Raw genomic sequence first — 21,617 nt, forward strand, 5'->3', positions numbered from 1 at the left:
TAGGTGCCAGTGTTTAAAGTGAGATAAGCCACCCCAGGCAGAGTAAGGAAGGAAAGAATGGTATACCATGATGTCTTAACTGAGGCGTTTTAGACTAGAGTGAATGGCTCAGTATTTGCTGGAGGACTGCAGAAGACCACCTCAGCTTTCACATCTCAACACAAACCTATGTGAACCAGGACTAGTGTCACTAGTCAGGAGCCAAAATCAGGCTTATAACTCTTTTCCACTTCTAAAAGTAAGCTGCAAGCACCTCCTCCACACCCACCTAAGAGCCTCTTCCTTTGCACTTGCACACCCTTTGCTGTGCATACTCACCTCCCTCATTCAGAAACACCATGTGTCACTGAACGTCAGAAAAGGAGCTTGTCTGAATATTTCAGGGAGCAAAATCATTGGAAAAATGTAGCCCTTATTCTTTCTCACAGGAGCATGGAGTGGAGTACTTATAGAGGGCCCAGAGTTCTTCAGGTGAAAGGCTCTATATAGAAATCAATTAACGACAATTAACCTAAATGCATGTGGGGGGGGGGGGTTAAGTATACTTTGCTCATTTTTGCTCAGATTCTACTGTAATGGGTACCTTAGAAATATCTTAAATAGGGTCAAGATTAATACATTAATAATTATTGTTAATCATTAAATGTATACATCCAAGGATATCAAGGAGCTTTCCAGGCATTAACTTAATATTATAGCCCCCTGGACAATAGGTAGACAGTAGAAGTATAACAGTTCCAGAGACTGGTGACTTGACACACTGCAGGTAGCTAAGTGATTTTCCCAAGCTAGTAAACTAAGTCAAAATCAGAGCCAGGAAGAGATTTCAAACACACCTTATACTTCAGCCATTTTGATTCTTCCTCACTGTGTCTATTTTGCCTCTCTGCACCCTTTAAAAATAACCACATACTTGAGAAGCTATGCTCATTATGATGTTGTATTTGCACAGGCCCCACTCAGTCTTTGGGTAATTATATGGGGCTCCCACAGGAGTCAATGTTATATGTTCCTTCATGAGCAGAAGTCAGTCCAAGGTGTATTAAACCACACACACTAGAGCACAAACTTTTACCATGATCATGTTTATTTTTGAAAAACGCTATTGATTGAGACGTAAAATTCCCTGCAATCCTTTGAAAGGCCAGTGGTCATTTTTCTACCATACTGCCCCCTCCTCCCCCCGCCATTCCAGAATCCTGAAACAACTTAGCTACTGAACCTATTCTTCACAATCCCTCCAGCCAGCTCATCAAAACCAAAGAATTATTCTTGTTTTTAGTGCAATCACTGCAAATATTTCAAAGTGAAAAGGAACTGACCCAACCTACTGTGCACATTATTTATTCAGAAGTAGTAAAAAACAAGTCCCTGATGTTACTAAAACAAATCCTAATAAGTACAGACAGCATCAATTACAGAATTTCCTTTATAGTCCTATATATCTCCTTTCCTTTCCAGCAATGGTATTACATGCAAGGGTGTACTGTGTTGGCTTTCAAATCTATTGAGCTTTCATAATTATAACCTCCATTTTAACCTCTTTTATAACACATGTTATCCTGCTCTGCATTATGTTGCTGAAGCTCAACCAATCCTATGAGAAAGTATACCTTATTTTTAAAGCTTGTTCCTTATAAGACATGCGTAACATGGGCAATATTAAGCATTCATAGCATCATGCATACATTACATCAGGGTACCTAACGTAAAGGAGATGTAAAGTCAAATATATCTTATGAACCTCACTAGGAATTTTGCTTTAAGTTTCGTAAATATTCAGCATGCACAGATTCTGACATAACTAAATGAGAGAAATATTAATTGCAGTGGAACAGTTAGATTTTTTTTGTTCCGGTCTGCATGGGATGTCCTTCTATTTAATCAAAAAGCTTAGAATGATTCCTAAGCTATCATAAAAATTTTTAAGGACATGATTAATTCCATTGTTTAAATTCTGTTTTATTGCCATAAGAAATTCTCATAAATGATCCTGCACCTTTCTCTGTGATCATTTCCTTCTAAAGTAATATACTAATTAATTTCTATTAAATATATGTAAAAGAAGATATATTTTGAAAAATGCTTCTCCCTTGCCATTTGTTAATATATTGAAAAAGTGTAAACCTTGGAACATTTAGCATAGAAAATATTCATTTTTGGTAATTTCTCAAGGGGGCAATTTATTAAATGAAAGGCTTTTAACATTAGCTAAAAGCAGCCCTGTAAATCATGGGTGTCATCAAACTGCTTCATCACTTCATTAATTTAAAAGATTATTATATGCGTAACTGACATAATTTTGAACAATGTTACACGGTTAATTTATTAATGTAGAAAAGCAGAAATGACATGCTGAATTGATTTATTAATATAATTGTATAATTTTAGGACTTTTCTCTGTGACTTTCACCAACAGAGAGAATGATTCAGGGCCATTGATTTTTTTTGGCAGGACTCCTTGTTGATTTCTATGGGGACTTTGGCTTAAAGAAAGATGTCTCCAAACATCCGACTAATGATTTGTTTAAGGTTTGCCCCCTTTAATACTATGTGATGGCCACTATTTAATTCAATTAATTTTAAACTGATCTTCTCAAAGTGTAATCAAAAGTTTTTTATTTGGCATTTTAAAACCTGATTTTTAAGTAGCAGGCACAAAATAAATGGCACACGACGCTCCATAGATGCAGAACTGCATCCTCAGCTGGTATAAATTGTCATAGCATCACTAAAATGAGAAGACCACTCCGATGAGGATTGGGCCCTGAGTATTTTGGATCTAATTCTATTTGTTATCAGTAAATTTTGGCTTCACACACTTACTGAAAGCTTGTCATCATTTCTTTTCTATGCATTGTGTGTGAATAGCAACTGCACTTTTAATATAACATTGCACCTTTTTTGACTGAAAGGATGCAAAGGCCCTAATGCTATGAACTGTTTCAGGTACATGCAATTTTAAGTAAAAGCATGTGCATAAGTGGATGCAGAATTGGGGCTATAGTAAATAACGTTGCCTGATATGGTTTGTGAGGAAAGGTGGCGGGTTCAAATAGTTCAAGTCTAGCCCTCAGAAAGAGGGCTAGTCTTCTCAGAAAGAACTGTTCCTGAAATCATGAAAAGTTTTTCCCGAGTGTTGGCTGGAGGCATAACACCATAACCACAGAGGCAATAATGTTGTAGGCCTCTTTGGAATGTGTTTTTGTAAACAGCCACGATGATTACGCAAGGCTTTACACCATATGGAGAAAGGAACATTTTCATCATTGCTGAGCTGTCTGCACAAAGAAATGATCCCTTCAAAATAATTAGCAGCCCAGGCTCTGGTTGTCCAAACTCTTAACTTTACTTGCATGACCCCTGACTTGGAAAAGCAGTTAAGCACAGTCTTAAGTAGAAAAGCACTTAAGTGCATGTTAAAGTATCGCCCTGCATGTGGTCTTTCCAAAATCAGGGCCAGGAATAATCCCATTTAATTAAAGGGCATTGCTCAGGTGTTTAAACTTAAGCATATGTATCAGCGCTTGCAATAGCTGGGCTTGAATTCTCTCATATGTCTATAGCAAATTCCAAGTTGGGGGTATGTGCAAGCAGTCTTCACACAGCACATTTCTACTGGATTTTCCAAAAGGCCCTAGCTAAGGTTGAAAAGAATTTGCACACACTATCATCAAGCCATTCTGAAAGTTTTATAACCACTACCAAATGCACTATCTGGAATACATTGGTACAAACACTCCACTTATATGTTGTCCTACAGTCAAATCACACTTACAAATAAATAGGATTGATTATAATGCTGAGAGGTCCAGGGATTTGCTTCCTCTTGTCTCTACTGTATATTCATATTATTCAGCTGGATTTATCTTACTGCTAAATTCCTCAGTTGGTTTTGTGGGAGTATACATCGAAGCACTGGATTGAAAGACGAGAGGCTTGAGTGATACTCTCAACTCAGTCCCTGGATGGCTGTGTAGCCTTCGGCATGTCATTTTATCCCTCTCTTCCCCTTGCCACATTTTTTGTCTATTTTGTTAAATTGGATGGGTTTGCCTGATTTTCTAATATAATGGTATCTGATTTGAGTTGGGCTAGCTGAAAGACACTGTTATACAAGAACTGAAGGGCACCCACTGAAATTAACAGGAGATAAGTTTAAAATAATCAAGAGGGAGTACTTTTATTTTATTTTTTTACACAGCATACAGTTATCTGGTGGAACTCATTGCCACTGGAAGTGGTAGAAGCAGATAGTATAGTCAAGTTCAAAGAGGGATTGGATAAATTCATGGAGGATAGGTCCACTGATAGCTATTCAAAAGAGCAGTCACAGATGATTCAACTTTGTTTTGATGACTTGACAGAACAGCAGTTTGCTTCAAGTTTCCTTTAGTTTCAAACGCACTGTTCCATTTCCTTTCATCAAAACTGTTTTGCTGTTTCAACACTGTTTCGATGTTTCACCCATAAGTTATTATAGGGAAACATAAAATGCAGCAGGCAGGCAGATCAGGGGATCACCTGCACCTCTGGGAGGGTTGTGCGGGATGTGCCAGAGTCCTTCCAGGGGTGTGAGCCCCCAATCTGCCTGCCAGATGAGAGAAGCCAGGTGCTGCTGCCTGGGACCAGCGCCAGGAAGATCGTTGCTGCTGCCAGTCCCAAGTGGCAGCACCCGCTCCTCTCATCCAGCAGGCAGATCGGGGGCTTGCCTGCACCCCTAGGAGGGCTGCAGGGGCTGTGCTGGAGTCCTCCTGGGGGTGTGGGTCCCTGATCTGCCTGCCAGATGACAGACTTACACTGGGCACAGCCCTTACCCAGCACAGGGAATATCGGTGCTGCTGCTGGCCCCAGGCAGCAGCACCTGGCTCCTGTCATCTGGCAGGCAGGTCAGGGGCATGTACCCCCAGAAGGGCTCCAGCACAGCCCCTGCAGCCCTCCCAGGGGTGCTGGTGGGCCCCCAAATCTGCCTGCATGCTGACAGGAGGCAGGTGCCACTGCCTGGGGCCAGTGGCACCGGGGTCATCCCTAGGGGGTGCAAATCAGAATGAGTGCCCCAGGCCCCGCACTTTGGGGGGCCCTGCGAAGCCAGACAGAGTGGCTGTGGCAACTCTGCACTGCTGCCACAGCCAGCTTTGCATCTGGCTGCTTACTACCCCTCCCCCCCCGCCACTGCTGCCATCGGCTGAGACTGGCGCCTGTCATCCTGTGCATAGATTGTGGGCCCACCGGCAGCCCTGGGAGGGCTCTGGGGGCTGTGCAGGAGTCTTCCCAGGGATGCATGCCTCCGATCTGCATGCGGGATGATAGGAGCCACATGCTACCTGGGGCCAGCGGCAGCAGCAATCTTCCCAGTGCTGGTTGCGGTTGCACCCAGTGCTGATCTGTCATTTGGCAGGCAGATCAGGGGCCTGCAGCCCCGGGAGGGCTCTGGCACAGCCCTGCAGCTCTCCCATGGGTGCAGGCAAGACCCTGATCTGCCTACTGGATGAGAGGAGCTGTGTGCTGCCAGCTGGGACTGGCGCTGGGAAGATCAGTGCTGCCACAGCTCCTATCATCCTGCACACAGATCAGGGGTCCACCAGCACCCCTGGGAGGGCTGCAGGGGCTGTGCTGGAGTCCTCCCAGGGTGCATGCCTCCAATCTGCTTGCCAGATGAGAGGAGCCGGGTGCTGCCGGCTGGGACCAGCACTGAAGCCAGTAAGCCTCACCTCAAATCTCAAAATGTCTCAAAATATTTTGAGTTCCCTTGTTTCATTTGGAAGCTGTTTCAAAGGCTTTTGTTTCATTTCAATTTCACTGTTTTGAGCTTGAAACTCATCAAAACAGCTTCGAAACAAAATGCCATGTGAAATTTCACGCAGCCCTATTATCCAGCCCCTAGGGACAAATAAGTGATGCAGGACTAGTCTGTCACCCCATCCAGTACAAAGGGCCATACCATGCCCGGAAATTTAGTGGCAAGCTGAGCAATGGTAGTGTTATATGCTGTGGCTTTGGAAGCCGTGGCTATTAATACTGCCATTGCTTCCTGCCACCAAATTTCTGGACCCATGGGGAACCCCACAGCTGGATAACACAGCTCTGCAGGTCAGACCTGGCCCACAAGCCACATCTTGGTTATCCCTGCTCTAAAGTATCTACTATTTGCCACTGTCAGATACAGAGTGCTGGAGTAAATGGACCCTTGGTCTGACTCAGTATAGCATTTATGTTCCTTATGCCATTAAATAATATATAATTCTATAATGCCTAACTTTTAAAACAGTAAATACAGCAATGGTTAAAAAGCCTATGTCTTCCAGTTCCAAGTGTCACTAGAGTGTTTTGGACATTAACTGTGCATCTTTAAAAGAGTATGTTACTTCTTGTAATCTTATATAATGCCTTTCATATGTGCTGCTTTGAATTTATGCAGCATACAAAAGATTGCAAAGCACTTTGCAAACTATATGCACACAGGAATCATTTCATCACTGAAATGCAGCCATCTCTCTCGGGTACAGAGTGGTAAGCAGATGGTCAGAACACAGCATGCTCCAGAAGAGCAGAGAGGAGGGAAAAATGGGCCAAGAATGATGGGGCAAACCCACATTTACAAAATGTGCCGTGTGGTTTCTAATGTGTGCACAGAGAAGAAAGAACCTCAGATTTCAAGCTCCCATCCCCCTGAGATGTAAGTTATCCAGAGAGGCATCCTCCATGCCATGATGTATCAGAGCCTGGTGTATTTCAAAATTCACAAAGCTAGATAGCATATATCATAAATCTACAATTATCTCTGGCATGTGTGCACAGTTGGCTTTTATTTTTGTGAAGATGATCATTTTAAGGGTGTCAGTGAGTGCATGGGGAAACAATTTAGGGGATAAAAAAAAAAAAAGAAAAAGAAAGATTCCCAGCCAAATGCTCTTACAGGAAACATTTATTTGCACTAGAGTGTCTCATCTAACAAAGTTCCACTATATTTTCCCACAACAGACAGGAACTTGTCTGCATTAGCATTTTAAGAAATGAATCCTAAAGACTAGCAAGTGTCAATAAACTGTCACAAGGAGGATTGATGGTTCTTAACAGATCTCTTCTCACTCAAGTGCAAATGACTGTCTTTTAGTTCATCACAGGCATTTTGGTCAAAACAATCTTTTCTTATTTTCACATAGCCCTTAAAAATTCTCAGTAAAGCAAAAATGAAGGGTCTGGTGATCTTCTCACTTTAATCAATCGCAAAACTCCTACTGAGCTCTCCAGGAACAAAATCAGGCCTTAGATGTGTGCAAACCAAATATAATTCTCTTCATCCTGGTAGTTTGGTTCACTTTACAAACAGAGAGATTTAGAGGGCATGGTGGAAATACTATCGCAGAGAGAGAGAGAGAGAAAGAAAGAGTGTGGAAATCTGGATGTGTAAAGACTAAGTTGTTTTTAAAACAAAAGACACAATCTGCATAGTGGGTAATGTAATACACACCAAGCATAAAACTGCTTTTGGTCAGACTTTTGTTTTCTATTTAGCACTACACACATCTGCAAGCCTTATTTACCAATTGTACTTTAGTAGTCTAATTAGTAACCACATGATTCTTTTATACATGTGACATTCACAAAATCAGAAAAAGATGTGAAAATGGAAGTACTCTATTAATGTAGTTGGGCAGAAATTATATATGAACACTGTACAGCTGTCTTCAGATTGGGGGGGGCAGGCAGCTGTTTCTTTTCGGAGAAGTGAAAGATTTTCGCTTATGTGCTGGTTCAGTAACTTTTGGGCATGGGTGGCTGGTGCCACCTTAGTCAGAGGGGTATGTGCCCCCCAGCAACCAGTCAGCGACTGGGAGAGAGTCCCCTCGCGGCCAATTGTGCTGACTGGGGAGCATGGCCTGTCAGGGGGTGCACCAGTGCTCTCAGGGGGTGCACGTGCACCCCTGTGCACCCCCTATACCTCACCACTTTTGGGAAAGACTGATGGCAAAATCAGATTACATCTACTGGTTTGAAGCCGTGGATTTCTATGTATTAATAGCTGAAAAAAGCTTCTTTCCCCCCAAAGAGGATGAGAAATGGCTCAGCTAAAGTAGCTATTATGTGACACTGGGCCATGACTAGGACCATGCAGGTAGGCATAGTTCCCTACAACTTACAATTATAATGGGAGCTACAGTGCTTACCTTAAACTAATTTTTGGATCACTAACCTCCCAACAACCACCATAAGGTATTTCTGCAGTCTGAACCCAAGCAAGGTTTTAGGGCTATTAAGTAAGGGGTAAATTTACATGGTACAAACTATCCCTCTTTGCCTTTAAAATATGTCCTTACATCCTACGTGCTGCCCCCCTCCCCCTTGCTATCCAACAAAGTACAGGCCCCAAGGTATGATCTGTGTTAGATCACCTCCCCAGTCCCTTGGAAAGAAAACCTCACTCCACCAAGGTCCCTGAAGCAAAGGGTTAAAATTACTCAGGAAATGTGGCTGTGTCCAAGATCCAAACCAGGCAGGGAACCAGGGAACTTGAACCTGAACCTGGTTCTTCCAGGAGAATTCCCATATGGATTTATTAGTCAGGGATAGCAGGGTTTTCTCTTTTGAATCTGTCTAGAAACTCCACCCTTGACATATGAACCCTTCACAATGGAAATTTCCTTGCAACCAGTGCCCTCTTCCCCCTCATGTAAAAATAAGTTTCATTTTTTAATATATCAGACAAAAAACCTTGCATCATTGAAAAATATATGAACAGCTTTAGGGATTATGACAGCCTTCCTCTCAGGTAGGCAAATGTTCTCTCTCAGTTAAGCCAATGTGTAAACAGAGAAGTTAATATGACACCACTAATTTGTTTGCTTCAAAACAAGTTGGTGGATGAGAGACCATGTGAACTGACAAAGAGCTAATCAATCTCACCCCCAGGCCTTGTTGCACATTAATTATAGGCAGGTCCTGGAGCTCTTAACTCCTGGATTGTCTACACATTAACACCTGAAACTAGTTTTAAGCACACTTTAGGTGGCTTAAAAATTATGCCACCCCAAGACAGATTTATCTGTGATCCATGTTCCCCTGTTCATGCTCCATTAACATGTGCCCGCTCCCCACAGAGAAGCTGCCCAAGTTGCAGTCCTCCAGTTTTATAGATTTTTTAAAACAGAAGGGACCATCTGATTACTTAGCCTGACCTTCTGAGTAAAATTTCACCACCTGAATAGAATTTCACCCAGCTTTCCCAGGTATTTTCATAGAAAGAATGTGTGCTCATGGGAGTTTCATCAGTGAAAACTGCATGGTAGAAGGTTTGAGCAGAAAAGATTTTTGCATGCCAGTGGCCAGGATAATTTATACAGAAGTGGGTTTGAACAGGGATTCTTTTTTCCCAGGCAAACTAACACTTTGAAATGGTGGGCTGCAGCATAACAGCAAATGTGCCCTGAACAGTTCCCCATTTCTACCTTAATTCACTCTATCCATCTTTAGACAAAGACAGGCCTATGGCCTCCAAGTTTCCAGTTCCTCTAAGATGACCCACTTCATATTCAATAGATCAGTTACAGAGTTTAGAAACCCAGTCAATCCAGTCCATGCAACATTGCTAAGATCTATGTTGTTTCATGCTGGATCTTGAAGCATCTTATTTGCTATGGCAACTTGGAAGGAGGGTAGCTCCATAATCTCAGACTTAATGGGACAGAGGCATGTGACTGCTAGTCAAGAGGACTAGCACTCCCTATATATTCAAGACCGTCCATTGCTATGCAACTCCTAGGCACTACAGTGATGGTTGCTATAGCCAATCCTAAACTAGAAATTGCAAACAATTAATTTTGCATTGAAATTTTCTCATGGCATATAGCATTATGCACATAAGCTTCTATGCACTGAAATCAAAACCAGTTAACTTTCCGTACAAACTTGTATTAAGAGCATCTTAAACAACGGATTTAATGAGTTGCATTCTACTGCCACTGTCTTCCTGAGCTGAACTCTGTAAGGTTTTGTCCCAGGGCATATGCAGTTGAGCAGCACTTTATAGTCCTGGTCAGCTCTGAAGAACTTCAGATAAAAGATTCTCAGTTGGGGTCTCAATGTGGCCAGTTTTATATAATGAACATGCAGTGGGATAGTGTTTGTAATCACAGCTACTTCTTCACACTGGGTGGGAGAAGCTCAAAGCTAGGGAAACACTGACATGTCATTGGATAAACTTATCAAGGACGTCTGCTTACCCATCACTATTGAATGAAGATCACTAAGATCACTTTGTTTCACTTAATGAAGATCATACGAGCATGGAAAGCATGAGAAGACAGCTTGGGAAAAGATGCTGCAGATTGGCAGGGAACTGCAGGCTCTGGCCTCCCATCTTTAGCTCTTGAGTGTTTTCCACCAACTCTTTGCTTTACAGTTTCATAGTAACCTTGCCTGTATCAGTGCTGTGCTCCTCCTCCTTCTGAGTTGTCCCCTTTGAAAGCCTGAAAACGCTGCTGTGATCCTCATAAACTCTGCAATTAAAATGACCACAATAGGCTCCTGATATAGTGGATACCAGTTGAAAGTGCATTACATATTGTTCATACATGTCATCCAGCATTTGCAGGGATACTAGTTAACTGAAAGAAAACTGAAATTAAATAAAGAGCTCAGAGAAGCTGAAGGTCAATATAGGAGTTGTAGCTGAGGCACAGAGAGCAGTGTACTTTGCCAAGTTCCTAAGTGCCAGAAGTTCCTTTATTTCCCAGGGCCCAAAACACATCCGTTTCCAGACTTTCAGCCTTCCTTAATTCCATGTCTTTCATTCTCCACCTCAAAAATCAGCATCCCTACTGATTTTTGAACATCTGCAGGAGCTTCTGCTGAGAAGGAGCCCTCTAACAAATAGTAAAATACACACTTTGCAATGGTCATTATTTAGGCTGTTCAGTTCTTAGAAATTTTCTCAGCAGGACCATTAGTCATATGGAGCCTTCAAAATCCACAGTAGTTTTCAACAACCTTACAACATAATGCTTCAGAAACAAACACAAGAAGCCTTGATCTACAGTGTTTTGCCATTGACTCTAATGGGTGCAGGACTTAGTATTTCTATATGGTTCTTTAAAACTTTAAACCATCATGGAAATATGCAAGCAAAAACTTTTACTGAAAATTGCTACTAAATATTGAAGTGAGAATCAGTGCATACAAATGACAGCTAGAGATTAAAAACAAAATATTTAGGCATTTTAAAGTATTAAAAAAACCCACCCGTGGAAAAGCAAATAAATATTTAGACAATTCCACAGTTGCTGAACAGAAGTTCAAGTATAGAATATCACAGTAAAATCAAAAGCCAACCTGAACTCTACCCCAGGACACATACCAATGACTCCTCCTTAAATCAAGGAAGGTGCCAAAAGCAGACAATTATACAGTATTTTATAGTTGACATTTTATGTGTTTCAGAAAGTATTTACTTCATTGCTTCCATGCTTATCAAAATGTGCCTTGGGTTTCTTCTGTCTTTTAATAAGCTATCAGACAGGGAAACTACGAAGCTTCCTGTGCTTTTTTTTCTACTGTAGAGCATAAGATGCCCTTGAAGTGAGAGGATTCAGTGTACGCCGAGCCCTGATTAATTGTGTGTGTGGAGGATAGACAGACAGACAGCTATTCCTCTCATACCCATGCAGTGAATTAGTAAACTACACCAAGATGTGACCACTCTCTTCCTGGAGGAGTTGCCTGACTACATTTTGTAAGGTCCAGTACTACTGAAATCCATGGGAATGTTGCCATTCATGTAAACAGGAGAGGAATCTAGTCTCAAAATGGCAGACTACCAAGCAAAGTATGCTCCCTATTGACCTATGCAGAAAGAAGGCTGGCAGCAAGCCCTGTGCTACATGTATGTCACTAATAAAAGATCTGTTTATTGCCCTTAGTATAATGTCTGGTATAGAGAAAGCTATGTCTCTCTTAACTAGGATTCCTTGGGGTTTTTTTGGTTGGTCCCAGATAGGCCTCTTTAATGATCATTAAACCATTAGGACACATGGTTAAAGATACACAGCCTCTTGAAGTTACTTGGATCCATTTAAAACCTCTGCTGTGTTTGAACGACAGGGTTTCAGAGTCTGAGGAGGGAAAACAAGAGTGGAAAAAAAGTAGTAGGTAGGAAATGGAAAGGAAGAGAAGGATTAAATTAAAAGTTCTGCCAGGATGTAGCCATAGTGATCTAATTCACCATGGGCAGAGAAACTTCAGGGAGTACTGAGTTTAAAGGGCTGGAGCTCCTGAAGACAGCTGGCACTCAGCTGGTGATGCTGCTGGGTTTAGTACCATTCCAACATAACCTATAAACTAAACCAGCACAAGTTTCCTTTTCTTTTCTTTTCTTTTTTTAAGTGACTTGCACAGGAAATTTTTCCTCATTGCATGTAAAAGCTGTTCAATTCCCTGAAGAGAGAGACTTGGCAAGTCAGTTACGTGAAAAGTAGAAGCACTGAAGCATATGAACAAATTTTAACAACATGCAAGTGTAGCTTTTATTGCCAACAGTAGATATGCATTGGAATTTGAAAATAACGCCTATGTGCCAAAATGCAGTTGCTTTTTTTTTTAATCTACAAAGAACACTGTGGTTTTGTTTGGAGATGAGTTGCATTGTCCTGATTTATTCAGTTTGTAAAAGTATCTAATTTGTTTCCACTGGAGAGCTGAAAGATTTTTTTTATTATTATTATTTAAAGTGAATTATCTGAGCTGGTGAAAATGAAGGAAGAAAATAGTATTATAATGGCTGATAAAAATGAAACTGGGATGTCACCTGCAAGAATATTTTGTCCAAAAAAAAAAATAGAAGAAATAATAAAAATATGGATTTGTTGATTTGTTAGTTGCCAACAGATAATGCCTTTAAAAAAGCATCCTTACTCTGAGTACCCTGTTTGGGGGCATTGTGATGCTAATGTTGCCAGAGCAATTAAAATATTCAATAATAAAACATGGAACTCATTTATGTGGTGTAGAAAGTTAATAAAATAAAATCTATGGGAAGTGTTCTGAACAATCAGTTGTGGTTTATCATCATGAATTTGCTGGCAGTTAGATAATTCAACACAGGAAAAGAGTTAACGCCTAGCATAGATAATATACACAGAAAGCACTTCTGCTGACTAAAATAGTTTTTCTAGTTCTGCTTTACTTATTTCATATTTTGTGGTCTACTGAGAACCTGGGAGTTGGGATCCAACCCAAAGTCCAGTGAAGTCAATGGAAAGATCTTCTTGTGGATTTCAATGGGTTTTGGATCAGCCTGGAAGAAGAGATTTCCAGACATATTAGCTACACTGAGCTTACTGAGACCAGCTTTCATTTAAACTGATATATTTTAGCAAGTGTGCTTTCTAAATAAACTTTTTTTTCACCCATAAAAATATGTGCAAAATAGATTTTACTTGGGATTGTTTGCTTTTCAAACATGTACCAAATAAATTCAATACTGAGAATATTTAGTATCAGTGTGATCAGTAAGAAACAATATTTAAGCAATGATTTCTCATTTACTGTCTTGGACTGAAATTTACTCTGTTCAAAATACCAACTACAGCACATGAAAACAATTTTATATATAAAAAAAATAACAACCCCCAAGTCATACTCCCTTTCATTGTGAAGAATCCTTTGTTTCAAAGCACAGGGGAAATAGATTGATGCTTTACTTTTTACCCATGAAGAATTTATTAAACTAGCTTGTCTACATCTTCTGTCAAGACTAGAAGTCTGTTTCAGCAAGTGGAATCCCTAATATTTAGAAAGGTAATGCTTAGATAGCAAGTCAGAAAGAGTTTACAGCATGCTCTGATGGCTTTGCTCAGCCATGTTTCCTCTGCTAGGATTTGGGAGGGGAAACCTTTACTATCTTTTCTTAGTTTGTTGTCTTTTGTCAGCCACAAAGAGCAGATTTTCTTTTGTAAATCCTTAGTAATTAAATGAGTACTTCAGTGGTTATGGTCTTCAATGGCCTTGTTTCCTAGGTTTTGCCTTTGACAGTCATATTTTGCAAAGGCTTCTAAGATGACTAGGCACCTTACCCTACTTAACACTAAACCAATTGATGCCCGAGCACACTGCATGAAGGAGGAAAAGATTCATTAATGGCACTTCATTAAAGAACTGCAATGGGAAGCTGTAAATGTGACTGAACCAACTGAAATCCAGAGCAAGCTGTCTATTAGGAAAGCAACAAAGACAGTTTCGGAAACTGAACTCTGGCTCCACTGCAGCGGATTAGGAAGAGTGATGGGATTAGTGTTTAATGACTTGGTGCAAGAGACAAAAGGAATTTCGACAAAGAGGCTTAGATATGGCAGAATTAACACTCTCTATCCCAACCATGCCTCCGATGACTTCCAGCATTCTTTTCTGGCTCTGCTGCGGTTTGAAGGGGAAAAAAAAAGACTGGTAAAGCTTTAATACCTCCTTAACTTTTTCTTAAACATAGTAACTTAAAAAAAAAAGTCTTTGAATTTTTATTGATACATGCTTCAAAAAATATGCAAAGCTTATCATTAATAAGGTGAGCTTGTATTTTAGCACATAGCAAGTGACCAAACTCCTAGCCACAAGTGATAATTGTTTTATAGACTATATGTCTTAAAATTATGTCCTCAAAAGAGCATGGAATTCTGTGTTTAATTGCATGGACTTGAGAAATCATTTTTTACTTTCAGTTACGTCATGCAAAGAGGGGAGAAATTCATAAACCTCTACACTTAGATGGAAACTGCTAACTCTGGAGGAATTGCTCAGCCTAGTTGGGGCAGGTGAGCCTGCTCTTCCTTATAGAGGTATAATTCCACTGGAGTAACTCCTGACTTATTCCCATGCAAGACACAGGAAAAGGAGGCCCTGAGTGAGGAATTATTTTCTGAAGAAAATATCTTCAAGCTGTAAGGAGTTCCAAAAGGAAAGAGGAAAACAGAAACAAAGTAATTGAGCCCTGTGAATGTCACAGGAAATGTTATCATATCTTACACTAAGCAGTGCTTAAGTATCTGACCTTTTGGACACAGGGGTAGACTTGACATCAAGCAACTATACTCAAGCACCTGCAAGGAGTAAGCTTAAATGAAAGTCCTGGGAGGTGCTCAGTATGTACTATGAGGTGCAAAGAACTCAAATCCCTCTAAGGTCGGTGAAACTGTTCAGCATCACACAGGATCTGGGTCAGTGTGTCCTTTTGTGAATTGACAAGGGGCAGCAGAAATTTTACTGGAGGCAAAACCCCAGCCCTGAGGTGCAAGAGGCTGCTGCACTGTAAACCAATTCAACATGTATTTATTTTTAACCAAGTCAAAGTACTTGCAAAACAGCTAGGTATTCATTTCACATCTTAGCTAATATGAAATGCTCCTGGAGCAGCTTTAGACTCCAAAGTATTATTTAACCAGCGTGGTTTAGCAGGACAATAGCAGCCCCCTGCCGCAATCTATTCAGAGGCAATACCATCAGTCAGTGTGAAATTAAATACATTACAGAGTAAGAGCTTAATATGTTTTATAGGCAGTTGTTCATCCACATCAAACTTTAGCTTTTAAAATCCTAACATTTGATCCCACAACAGGAACCATGCCTTGAGAATGAGATTGGCACATTTTCACTGCCAGCAGGGCAGGAAAAGCAGAGTGAAGCCTTCAGTAGGAAATGCAATTGGCTGAAAGGAAAAAATGTTCATGTTGTCTTAGCTTTTCAGGGGCACAGACACTTCAAGTCCTAATGCAGTGTTGGAAACCTGGTAAATACAATCCCAGAGCTGCCCTTTGTTGGCTCCCAATTTCCTGACTGGATTTGTGTTTATGGAGTCACTGTTTCCCAGTGCAGTGCATATGGCTTCTATTTATCACAGATTTAAAAGTCCAATAACACTAAAGGTGTTTCACTCATTCACACTAAGAATAATCCTGCTACTCAAGTGAACAGTTCTGACATGGACAGTCCCCCTGACTTGCATAAAACTGCTTACGGGATAAACTTTATTTCCAAGTAAGGATTTGCAAGATGAGGCCCATCTGCTAGTTCAGTGGGGCTCAACCTTTAAGGCAGACGTGCCACAAATTAGCCCCACACTCTTCCCAGTTGCCACTCTGATACCTTCTCCTGCCTGATCAGCTACTCTGTTTTCAGTTCCCTGCCCTGAGTGCCCTAGCCAATCCGCCGCTGTGCTGCCTACCTCCTCCCCTATTTGCCAAGTGCCACACACAGAGGCTGCCCGTACTACAGGTTGGCAACCCCTGTGCTATTAGATTTTCCTTGGGCAAACCAAAAGTGGCAGATCCTTAGTTGAGCTTTATATGCAGAACTCCCCTGACTTCAGAAAGTAACACTGATCTACTGATGATCTGGCCCCAAATGTGCAAAACTTCTCTTGTTATAGCAACAGTTGAGCAGTGAAAATAGTTCAACTTGTTAAAAAAAACTTTTAAAGTTGTTAAATTCAGTTCTCAGTTACCTCAACTTAATTCAGGAGTAAATTCCATGTGTCTTAATGGAGTAATTCTGGATAAAAATAGGTATAAGTGAAATCAGAACTGGGTCCTTAGAGAGTCTCCTGCCTTCTGTGTTGCTTTTCAAAACACTGCACTGATAAACCCCAGTGGTAAAAATGATTATTTAAAATATCTTCAGAGCTATCTGTTATCCAAAATGGCTTTTTCAGTGTTGAAAGAACATCAAACATTTTTCAAATGCATAATCTGCTCTCAACACTGGAACACAGTGCCAGGAATATTCGTCAACCTTATGTTTTTGGATCATGTGTCACAGTGGATTATCTGACACTCCGTGAACATTGACTGCTTCCTCCAGTTGTGGCTACAAAACTTGTTCTCAGGCATGCCACGGGACGCTGTAACCACCCTGAAGTGAATCCTGCATTCACAGTGCTTGTATTGTGTCTTTGCAGCCTGTAAGCAAAACCATGTCTTGCATCTTGATGTATAGCTTCTTGTCAAAACCATGCATCCAAAAGCAGCTTCTATGGCCAGTTTCCCCCAGTGATGTGCATGTGATAAAGGACTGAAATATTCCTAGAGCTGAGAAGGCCTTTATCCAGAGGCGCAATCTGGGGGGCTGGGCCTCACCTAAATAAATACTTTAATGCCTTGGGAGGAGTGGGTGGGAAGCTGTTTAGGCTCAAATGGGGTCAGTGAAGCTCTAGGCGAAGACATGGCTGTTTCAGCATGCTGTGGGGGAGGGGCAGAGAGAAAGGGTGAAGAGATGGTAAAGGAAGAACAGAGTTTGCTGCCAGTTTGAATCTCCAGCTGAAGCAGGCATGAGGATCAGGAGCTCCCTGGAAAAACATTTGAAGACCCGGCCGATCCAGAAATATTTTTTAATCTCAAAAAAATGCAAACCTCTGCTCTTGGCTTTTGTCCCTCATGTTATCCCCCTCCCCCCAGTCCCTCCGTTTTTCCTCCTTTTGCTTATGGCTCTTGTCATTTCCTGATGCCTAAATCAGTCCTTCTGAAGGGGCTCCCCTCCTGGCTGTCAGTGACAAGAGCTGCTGCCGCTGCCTGCAGGCTGGATTGTCTTAGCTTGCTTTCCTAACACCCATTCCTCCTGTTTCTTTATTCCCATTCTTCTGCCTGTTCATCATATGTTTGGCAAAAACTCTTCCCGATCAAGTTGTGCCCATGGGAATTTGGTGAGGGTAGGGAGGGGAGGATAACTCTCCCCCATCCCCATAAAATCTCCCTCTCTCTTTTTCCTTCCTGGGTTCTTTTCTCACCCTTTTCCCCACACAGCCACCCCTCTCCGTCTAGGGCTCATGCTCCTTCCCAGCCCCTTCCCACTCCCTCTCTGCTACTCACTCCTCCAAATCCTACATGCGGTTCCCTGTCACTAAGATCCACGCTCTGTGTGGCCCCTTCGAGCCAAGCAACGCCTCCTACCATAGGAGGAAGTTCTGCGTCTGGACACAATGAAGCCCTCTTTCTCCCTCCCTCCTACTGGCTTAGCCTGCCCTGAAATGTTCACAGGTGGGCAAAGTTTTCCCTGCCCCCACACCTTCCCAATTATGCATGGTGTAAAAGGCTCAACAGCTCAAAGATAACTCTTAATAATGCAAGTGGAACAAGAGGCCCCACTCTAATGTCTGTATAGTGCTACTCAGGCTGAACTCCTACAGCACAGCATGCCATGGAGTGGCCAAAGGCGATCAGTTTTTCACCCCCCCCTTCAAAGTCTTCAAAGCCATCCTATAGGGAGTGCCTAGATGTACCGCTGCGTAAAAAAAAGCATGGAGGGTACTATAGCATAACAGAGGAAGAGGAATGTGCTTGCCTTTTGTGCTTTTATTGCACTGGGGGATGGGGGAGTGAGACTTGAAGCTGATACATTCTTTAATTCTTTACCTCATCTGGGCAATACAAGTGCAGCTAAGTTTTGGGTAGCTTTGCTTTGGGTTTCACAGGCCCGATTTTCATAGGTGCCAAACATTTATAGCTCCTTATTCATTTCAAAATGAACTACAGGAACTCGGCACCTCTGAAAAGGTGGAGACTGTTGACATTTTTTTGGCAGAAAAAAAAAAGCCTTTTGACCAAAATAGAGATCTTTGCAGAATACTTTCACACTGGATATTTCCCCACTTTTTAACCAAAAGCAGACTAGAAACATTCTCAGTGAAATGTTTTGGGTTTTGGTCACTTTTTTTTTCCAGTGTATTTATTTATTTATTTTTGGTTTTCAGTAGCAGTTTTCAGATTCTGTTTCAGAAAAGAAACTCATGAAAATACAGGAGAAAACCTACTGCATTTGTATTCCCACAGGAAAAAATATTTTAAAGAAAGAATTCCTACAAAGAAAATAGTTGGTTATTTCCTGCCAGCTCTACCAGTAAGTGCTGCCATATTATAAACTTGCTGAAATGAAATTAAAGACATTTTTACTTCATATTCTAGATATCTAGGAGTGCCTCTTTTTCACCGGCAATCCTTCAGGACTATTCAGCAGCAGGTCTCCTACCTCTACTTCTAGCATTAAGTTCGGGAGGAATTCCTGGCACAGCTCCAGGGAAGGCCAGGCTGTCTTGGGCCCCAAAAACTAGACTACCAAAAATGGTTTCATGAACTGTGTCTTCCCTCTCAACCTTAGCTCAGCATTTATGGGAGGGACTTGAGAACTATTTTATTGCCACTTCTTCCTTGCCTCAGTTGAAACCAGTTCATATCACAGCTCCCTGCACAAGACTAGACTAAAGGCGTTTTGGGAAACACCCTGACACGTTTCACTCAAAAAATGTATGTATGTGCATGCGTATGAGTGTAAAGAGGGCGGGGGATTGAGAGAGAGTTCTTAAGGTTCACCATCCTCAACTCCAGTTTTTCCTACAGAAAGGGAGTCCAATCCCCCTGTTTTGCTTTTGACACCACTGATTTATTTTTTCCCACTTGATATTTTGAAGGCTCTCTTTGCAACAAGAGCTGGCAACCTATTTAAAACAATAATAATGAAGCTCTCTCTTCAAGTAGCACAGCAATGGGCTCTGTTAACAAGTAGCTGGCATGAGCTCCACTCAGGCTCATCAGTGACTGAAATGAACTGTACAGGCCATATTCTACTCCCAGTTACATCCTGAAGACAATAGGCCTGATTCAGTTGTCACTTACAGTGCTAAAAAAACTAGTTTAAAAGTGGAATAAAATAAAATGGACCTCTCATTGACAGTGCTGTCAATGCTCACAATTTTATCATAAGTCTTACAATAATTTGTACATCAATTAAAGTTCTGGTTGTGTGATGAAAAAAGAGACTATCTGTTGCTTTTTTTTTTTTTTTTTTTAAGGTAAGCTTCTAGCCATCATCCTTGTTGACAAAATCTGAAAATGTGACCTAATTAAGACCAGGAGGCTCAGAAACAACAAAACAAACATAAAGAGCCCCAAACTTTTAAAACATGCTTTTAAAGCTGCTATTATGATTTTTGAGCTCATGACCCAGACATTTCAGAAGACTTGGGGCTGCTAATACTGCTTACATGTGTTTTACTTTGGTAGAATTTCACTGGATTTATTCTGGACTTAGCTTCCTGCACGGGGCACCACTGTTAGGCTGAATAAATGAAGAAAACATGATAAAATCATTGGACTTACTCTAAATTTACATTGGGGCAACTGAAGGCAGAATGTGGCCTTGTTTGGAAAAGCTTTGGATAAATTTGGAAGAGCTCAAATGAACCCTTCCCCAAGGCTTTTCATTTTTGTGTTTCTCTTCATTTCTAGATTCTGGGTGGGAAGGAAAATAGATGGGGCAAAATACTTCAATCAATCAATCAATCAATCAAAACTGCTCTGTAGTGCTTTGTGGTTCAACTATGAGCAAGAATACTGGAATTCTCACAACAGAGCCTGCTTGCTGGGTATGTTTTTCAGCTTAATTCTGCAGTCTGGAGGAATTTGGACATTTCTGGTAAACTGGCAAACCCTTTGGGGTTTATCCAAATACAATCCAGACCTTTGACATTTTTTAACCTTGCCTATTTGCTAATCACTTGGGCCAAGGGAAAAAGAAAAATTCCGTTCCTGACCGCTCTGTCACAAATGAATTTCTTAATTTTACCACTTGGGAATGAAATTCAAGTCCTACCCTCAAGAACATCTCACCTGAGACATTGGTTTAGGACTTTTTCAGTTTGTACCTAGCATTACTATAAATAATATAACCAACAGATTAGATCCATGGTCTGATTTTTATGAGAGACCTATTTCATGCCTATAAATATGGAAGATATAGATGATTAGAATCCCAATTTCACTTCAGACCCAATGATCAGATGTTTTAGATGCCAACATCTTTCAGAAGGACTATAAGACCTTCCTATTTGGGTAAGCATTTGGCAAACAAATATAGGCTGAAATATTATTTAGCGGGTCTTCATTTTATGTTAATATTTCAGTTTCTTTTTAAGTTCGTTTGTTCTCTTGTCACTCTCCTATTTTAAAAAGTTATTCTTTCTTCTTAGTAAGCTGCCTCATTTGTTGGGAAGGGTAGCACATAAATTGCATGAATAAAAATAAATAAATACTCTTGCACTTCTCTATGAGTAAAATTTCTCCTGATACAGAGGATAAGGCCAAGGATCTATACATGAAATAAGTTCCACTTACACTTTTCAGTAATGCATAGGCTTCATATGGCCCTGCTGCTCCTACATGAATTACACTGTGTGCAAAACTGGAGGTCTGATTAACCTGTCTTTCAATATCAGGGCCATAATCCTATTCTGCCAAATGAAACCTGTCTTAGATAACCAGTTTCAGGACCAACAAAAATCAGTGGCTTAATGAAGATGGTTGGTATACTTGGCAACACCTTGAGGTGGTCTCTTAAGACAGGAAATTGCCTAATAAGGGAATTCTCCTGTACTGGCATTACTGTATATTACTATATTTATTTAAATGTCTTCCCCTGCCATAAAATATTTGCGTGTATGTGGGTGAGAATAAGTGTGCATGGGTATGTGGGAGGCAGGCTGATTTACTACATGGGATTTTTATGAACTGGTATCTTTGATCCATTTTTCATTTGTGTTTCTCTGTGAAAGTGCAGGAAGACAAATATTCATTGTAATATTTATGAACAGA

The 21,617-nt window shown here is 41.0% G+C and overlaps 1 long non-coding RNA gene across 1 annotated transcript in view; it reads left to right on the top strand.

Annotated features, from left to right (window-relative positions):
* LOC109296934 overlaps positions 1 to 21,617 on the top strand; it is a 104,671-nt gene that overhangs the window by 52,348 nt on the left and 30,706 nt on the right. The window contains exons 2-3 of the long non-coding RNA XR_002097111.1: positions 18,738 to 18,870; positions 20,256 to 20,392. This is a non-coding gene — a long non-coding RNA (uncharacterized LOC109296934). The remainder of the gene's footprint in view (positions 1 to 18,737; positions 18,871 to 20,255; positions 20,393 to 21,617) is intronic.

Source organism: Gavialis gangeticus, unplaced genomic scaffold (genome assembly GCF_001723915.1).
Source record: "Gavialis gangeticus isolate Ggan-Ray unplaced genomic scaffold, GavGan_comp1, whole genome shotgun sequence".
Classification (NCBI taxonomy): Eukaryota; Metazoa; Chordata; order Crocodylia; family Gavialidae; genus Gavialis; species Gavialis gangeticus.